This window comes from Acyrthosiphon pisum, chromosome X (genome assembly GCF_005508785.2).
Source record: "Acyrthosiphon pisum isolate AL4f chromosome X, pea_aphid_22Mar2018_4r6ur, whole genome shotgun sequence".
NCBI classification, from domain to species: Eukaryota; Metazoa; Arthropoda; class Insecta; order Hemiptera; family Aphididae; genus Acyrthosiphon; species Acyrthosiphon pisum.
The window spans coordinates 113,736,019-113,744,329 of NC_042493.1; positions in this window are offsets into that span (position 1 = coordinate 113,736,019).

An 8,311-nucleotide genomic window follows, 5' to 3' on the forward strand; every position below is an offset into this window, starting at 1 on the left:
TCGTTACGTAAGAAATCGAGTGAATACCAAATGTTGTAAAAATATGAATTTCAAACGCTCATAAAAATTTAATTTGAGTTTCTTATAGACATTTTTTTTTTGATAAAGGTAGATTATTCTTTTAGGAATCTTTTATTACATTTTAAAATCTTAGTTCTAAAAAGAAAAATTTTTACGAATTATAAACTCAAAATAATTAGGTAATTTTCGTGATTTTTCCATATTTTGTCAATTTTTAAACTTTAAATGCTAATAAAAAAAAACTGTGACTAAGGATTTTTAATATTTTTCAAATGTCATTGTAACAATATAGTAGGAGCCTTGTATTAAATTTTACTTTTGACCCCCCAAAGTACCAACTAGATTCACTTTCCTATCAGAAAAGGTACTGTTGAAGAAAATCCAAGCACTTTTACTGTCCTAAAAGGTGATTACAGCACAAAAATAAAAAATAAAAAAATAAAAATAAAAAAATAAAAAAAAAACACATCATTGTAAAATCAATACATTCATCGTTTCACTCAGAATCTAAAATATAAAAACATATTTTATATTTATATATTATACTAGCTGACCCACCTGACGTCGCTAGTGCCAAATATTTGCATTTTTATAAATATATTTATAAAAAAGGTGGTCAGTACCTCTCTGCTGTACAGTAGTTGACGAGCATGTCGTTGTAATACATGTGTTAGGTATACTTGAATTCAATGATAAATCATTGTATACGAAAAACGGTTTTGAGCTGTGAAGTGGTCAGCATAGCATAATTGTATACATAATAATTTTTAAAAAATAAAAATAGTAAATATCTTATGGCTTTAAATTATAGTGTAAATTCTGGTGAACTTTTCCCTTCGAAAAAGTTAAAAATCTTGTTGGGAAACTTCTATTAAAATTTTTTAATGTTAACTATGAAAAGAAAAAACTTTTATAAATTTCTCATAGAAAAATAATTTACAAAATTTGAAAAATATCATGGCTATAACTAAATTGCTCAAAAAGAGTCAAAATAGAAAAATTTTAGTTAAAAATGTAGTCAAAATTGTACCATACATGTAAAATGATAATTGGTGAACATCTCAAGAGTCGTGATAGGTAATTACTTTATTTTATATTTATAATTTTCAAATACATATATTTCAATATTGTTTTGAATTAATAAAAAAATACTTTTTATAAAACCTGTATGTATTTTATATTAAAATTATTTAAATTATAAATGTTTAAATTTATTTTTCATGTAAATACTTTTAAAAGTTTAAATTAATTATTCCTTGTAAAATGAAGTATATAAAGTTCAAAATTCTAAATATTCTAATTATACTTAAATGTGAAATTATAATTTTAAATAATTAATAAGTACCTAATAACTAATTACAAAATTAATTTTTTTACTTAGGTAAAACTTACTCTATGACGCGGCCCGCATTAGTAGCAAGTACAATGTACAAGCACTATAGCGACCAGTCTACCTTATCTCCAACCACCACTACGGGATGCAAGCAGCACGACCGGGTTGACTCTCCCACCGAGCCGGTAACAGCAAGGCGGGACGGGGGGACTGTGTCGCGTTAGACGTACAACGGTTGGCGGAAAAGGCGATTTGAGTATCCACCATCGGACCGTCGGACCGACAGCATATCGTCCGACGTTAAACTCATCGCCCAAGCGGCGTGACATGTATTTATATATTTTGGTCATAATATAATACATACTTAAAGTGACATTCATAATGTGTTTGTGTTGTGTTTTTTTCATCACTTCAATCTAAACCAGACACTTCGACCGGACCACAATCAATCACGATTGAATCATCGGGTCCGCGTCAATTATGTAAGTAAAATCTTAAATGTATTTAAAAAGTATTTATGTATTTTATTTTTAAATACTTTTCCCAAAAAGCGCCGTGTGAACAGATTTATTGGTAATTTGGAAAATCATTGTTTAATATTTTAAGCGAGCGGTAGCGGTCGACCGCCCGAAAATTAATTTAATATTAATATTAATATTATGACGATTGAATAATGTTTAATGATTAATAATATTGTCCGTCACGGATAAAAATCGCGACCGCGCGCTGACAAACCGCTCCGTGTGTAACCGGCAAAGCTGATAGTTACGTCCCGGTTTTGGGTACTTAATAATAATTTGATAATTAGCATCTAGACCACGATTTATATGAAGCAAAAAACTCTATTATATATTGTGTGAGAATAATAATATGCAGCATAAAGATTGAAGTATGCATTAATATGTTTTTTTAATTTTAACACGAGTTATGAGTATTTTAAAATTGTAAATTTTTTATACATCTTAAAATACTCATAACTCGCGTTAAACTAAAATATACTAAAAATCATATGAGGTTACCTAGATAATAATCTTATCTTTAGATTTTATAAGAGGTCAATTCACTCTAATTTTTAAATTAATGGAGCTACACGTGTTCTGCTGAGCGTAAAATTTGCTATGGATTCGATACCGTGATTTTCTGTTTTTGTCTAACACACAAGCGACATAGTATTTTAGACGTGCTTTTGTCCAACGTACCGATTGATGTAGTGAAGCGATAAAAACTCTGAAAACAGATTTGAATTTGTCGTCAAATCTACTTGAGATTGGCCAGTCCACATATTTTATATTATCCCCCAAAATCAAGTAGACTTGATGACAATTCCAAATCTGTTTTGAGAATTCTTATCGCTTCACTATATCAATCGGTACGTTGGACAAAAAACAGGTCTAAATCCTTAAGTTGCGCGTGTGTTAGACAAAGAGAGGAAATCACCGCCACCAATGCCCTTAACATTAGTTTCATGAACTAAACATTTTAGGTTAATTATCCCTTTCATTTCCAAGAAATGTTTAGTGTAGTACGAAACACTATCGATCCAAGTGCCCAATTATTACGTAATGACAGGTTATTTAGTGGAAGTGATAATTTCAGCAATAATAATAATTGTTCCCCGTAGGTATTCGCAATGATTTCATGAAGAATACTTTTATCATGAGCGAAATAAGTTTGTTCACATCCGATAATTTCAAATTTCCTCGACAAAGCAGTGAATAGTATGAGTGAAGCAAGTTACGTGGATGGTGGATCATGCATTCCTACATAGAGCGAAACCTCACAATGTATAATAATATTAATCTTTATCAATTCGATTAAGAAATATTTCTCTTATCAATTATCTTATCAATAAAATATTATCAACACACAAAATGATAGTGTTGCTACAAAATAATATCAAAAAACACATTTTATTGAGATCTTACAATTTATATAAGTTAAATCATCGATAACGAGTAGGTAGGTAATGAATGATATTGTGTTTCTTTGTTTTTTAAGCCTCCATAGATCAGGCTTCAATAAATATTTCAAGCAATGTTTGCTAATCAAATAGTTGTTAAAACAATAAAATGTATAACTTAAATATTTAAATTTTAAACAAATATGATTCTATAGTCTATACTGTGTTGCCAAATATATATATTACGGTAAAATACAATATATGCATTAAACAATGTCTTATATGGTATTTATTAATAAACATATATTATTAAACTTAAGTAAACTGATTATTCTGTTTAAGGTGCCGGTATAGCAAGCGACACAAAATTAGCCAAATTGATGACATATAAAAAAACAATAACTGTTTACCTATATCAAGGAAAAAAACATTTAATTTGGATCCAAAATACAATAGAAAATAAAAATATACACGGTTTAAAAAGAAATAGTTAAAGGTTAAAGGTTAGTATTATAAATATATGAATAGTTATGAATTGTAAGTTATATTAAGTAAATTAACAAAATTATAATATCACATTAAATTTTAAAAATCTACGAACAAACGATTGTAAAAACATTTTAATTAACACAACAATTAATTATTATATAAAGTTTTAGTATTTTTTTCTCAAATTACATATAATTAGCATTTTAGTAAATTATCTTTAATTGTTGAGAAGGGAGAACTTTTGAATAACTATTAAATAATGTTAAGTGCTAACACTGGGTGTCTTACCTACTCAAATGTATCAATGAAGTGCTTTAGGTATAAAATGTTTTCTAATTTACCTCAAATCCCCAAGCTATTGATTGAAAAAAATATTCTCTTATTTGAAAAGCAAAAAAAAAAAATGTAAAATATACACATAATTGTTACAACCTATTACTCAATACTCAATTAAGGAATATTAAATGTTTTCTTTGTAATTAATACCAATTCTTTTACAATTAGTTTATGACAGTCTTAAAATTTATTTAAATTTTGCCAATAATAGTATGACAACCAAAAACAAGGTGTTCTTTTAGAAGCATTATACTTAATTTATTATTTCAAAAGTTGTTTAAATAGTATAATTCTATTATATAACTTTAATTTTAGTCATAATAATCATTGATTTTATAATACTCAGATAAAAGCTATCTTGTTGTTAGTATTGTAATCTAGTAAGCTTCTAATTGCCGTCAGCTTCTGGGTTTGTTATATCCGTTTGCATTAAGTTCAATGTGAACAGACTCAACCAACCTAACGGCTGACAGCAATTATTAACTTCCACTATTAACAATATGATGGCGTATAATATGTACGTTGTAATATATTTAATGCCGCAATGGTAAAAAAAAATTGTCATAATAATTTGCACATATTATATTATAACGATTATTTGTAATGTTATAAATTAGTATATAATCCATTATAATTTAAGAATCCGTTTATTTTAATACACTACATACCAAACAGGAATATGATTATTTTTCTACTTTTTGTTAAATTTTTATTTTTAAAGATAACCTGGTTCTTATTCAAATTACTTAATATAGATTTTTTTAACATAAATATGTTTTTGGGCTGGATACACGATACAATGTAAATAAATGATTTTAAAAAATACAAGTGATGTGGGTAACGCAACATTAAATTTAAAATGACTGTATACTTAATATATTTTTAGACTACAAAAATACAAAATAAAGTCCAAATTCAGGTTAATTTGTTAAGACAGATAGTAAATAACTGCATGAATGTCAGTCTCTAAAGAGTCTATACATAGGTACTAAGATTTTCCTTATAAATCTACATTTAGTTAAGTATATTATTTAATTTATAGCTATGTATATATCTCAATATTTGTTTATTTCAGGAAGTGCAGTTCTTAACCCTAATACTAAAGTCAATAAATGTATTGCAACGAATATTAATGTCATGGAATACCTTCAAATGGCAACATGTTCCCACGCATCTCAAATAAGAAGTAAGCAGTTAATATATTTTTGTTAAAAATATTTATAATTCAATTTAAATTGACTTAATGAGTAACAAAATTATAATTTCACATTAGATTTTAAAAATCAACAAACAGACGATTGTAAAAACATTTTACTAACACAACAATTGATTTTTAGTATTTTTTTTTTCTAATAACTTATAATTATCATTTTAGTAAATCATCTTTAATTGTTGAGAAGTGAGAACTTTGACAAATTATTGCCAATTTTCATAAATGACATCATAAATTGTAAATTATTCAAAATAATAAATTAATGTACCGCGTAACTTTTCTATAACTATATTGAATAATGTTAATTGCTATCTCTGGATCTCTTACCTACTCGCATGTATCAATGTAGTGTTTAAGGTATAAACTGTTTTCTAATTTACCTAAAATACTCAATCCATTGATTTAAAAATATAAGCTCTTATTTAAAAAACATAACAAAAACTTGAAATATAGAAATGATGAAATTTTTACAACCTATTTACTCAATAAAAGAATATTAAATTTTTTATTTGTAATTTATACCAATTCTTTTACAATTAGTTTATGACAGTATTAAAATGTATTTAAATGTTGCCGATAATAGTATGACAACCAACAACAAGGTATTCTATCAGAAGCATTTTACTTAATTTATTATTTCAAAAAATGTTTAAATAGTAGAACTCTATTATATAACTTTCATTTTAATTTTTTTCAGTCCCTTACTGCAATTATCGATTATATAATACTCAGATAAAAGCTATCTTGTTGTTAGTATTGTAATCTAGTAAGCTTCTAATTGCCGTCAGCTTCTGGGTTTGTTATATCCGTTTGCATTAAGTTCAATGTGAACAGACTCAACCAACCTAGCGGCTGACAGCAATTATTAACTTCCACTATTAACAATATGATGGCGTATAATATGTACGTTGTAATATATTTAATGCCGCAATGGTAAAAAAAAATTGTCATAATAATTTGCACATATTATATTATAACGATTATTTGTAATGTTATAAATTAGTATATAATCCATTATAATTTAAGAATCCGTTTATTTTAATACACTACATACCAAACAGGAATATGATTATTTTTCTACTTTTTGTTAAATTTTTATTTTTAAAGATAACCTGGTTCTTATTCAAATTACTTAATATAGATTTTTTTAACATAAATATGTTTTTGGGCTGCGATACACGATACATTGTAAATAAATGATTTTATAAAATAAAAGTGATGTGGGTAACGCAACATTAATTTAAAATGACTGTATACTTAATATATTTTTAGACTACAAAAATACAAAATAAAGTCCAAATTCAGGTTAATTTGTTAAGACAGATAGTAAATAACTGCATGAATGTCAGTCTCTAAAGAGTCTATACATAGGTACTAAGATTTTCCTTATAAATCTACATTTAGTTAAGTATATTATTTAATTTATAGCTATGTATATATCTCAATATTTGTTTATTTCAGGAAGTGCAGTTCTTAACCCTAATACTAAAGTCAATAAATGTATTGCAACGAATATTAATGTCATGGAATACCTTCAAATGGCAACATGTTCCCACGCATCTCAAATAAGAAGTAAGCAGTTAATATATTTTTGTTAAAAATATTTATAATTCAATTTAAATTGACTTAATGAGTAACAAAATTATAATTTCACATTAGATTTTAAAAATCAACAAACAAACGATTGTAAAAACATTTTACTAACACAACAATTGATTTTTAGTATTTTTTTTTTCTAATAACTTATAATTATCATTTTAGTACATCATCTTTAATTGTTGAGAATTGAGAACTTTGACAAATTATTGCCAATTTTCATAAATGACATCATAAATTGTAAATTATTCAAAATAAGAAATTAATGTACCGCGTAACTTTTCTATAACTATATTGAATAATGTTAATTGCTATCTCTGGATCTCTTACCTACTCGCATGTATCAATGTATTGTTTAAGGTATAAACTGTTTTCTAATTTACCTAAAATACTCAATCCATTGATTTAAAAATATAAGCTCTTATTTAAAAAACATAACAAAAACTTGAAATATAGAAATGATGAAATTTTTACAACCTATTTACTCAATAAAAGAATATTAAATTTTTTATTTGTAATTTATACCAATTCTTTTACAATTAGTTTATGACAGTATTAAAATGTATTTAAATTTTGCCAATAATAGTATGACAACCAACAACAAGGTATTCTATCAGAAGCATTTTACTTAATTTATTATTTCAAAAAATGTTTAAATAGTAGAACTCTATTATATAACTTTCATTTTAATTTTTTTCAGTCCCTTACTGCAATTATCGATTATATAATACTCAGATAAAAGCTATCTTGTTGTTAGTATTGTAATCTAGTAAGCTTCTAATTGCCGTCAGCTTCTGGGTTTGTTATATCCGTTTGCATTAAGTTCAATGTGAACAGACTCAACCAACCTAGCGGCTGACAGCAATTATTAACTTCCACTATTAACAATATGATGGCGTATAATATGTACGTTGTAATATATTTAATGCCGCAATGGTAAAAAAAAATTGTCATAATAATTTGCACATATTATATTATAACGATTATTTGTAATGTTATAAATTAGTATATAATCCATTATAATTTAAGAATCCGTTTATTTTAATACACTACATACCAAACAGGAATATGATTATTTTTCTACTTTTTGTTAAATTTTTATTTTTAAAGATAACCTGGTTCTTATTCAAATTACTTAATATAGATTTTTTTAACATAAATATGTTTTTGGGCTGGATACACGATACAATGTAAATAAATGATTTTAAAAAATACAATTTATGTGGGTAACTCAACATTAATTTAAAATGACTGTATACTTAATATATTTTTAGACTACAAAAATACAAAATAAAGTCCAAATTCAGGTTACTTTGTTAAGACGGATAGTAAATAACTGCATGAATGTCAGTCTCTAAAGAGTCTATACATAGGTACTAAGATTTTCCTTATAAATCTACATTTAGTTAAGTATATTATTTAA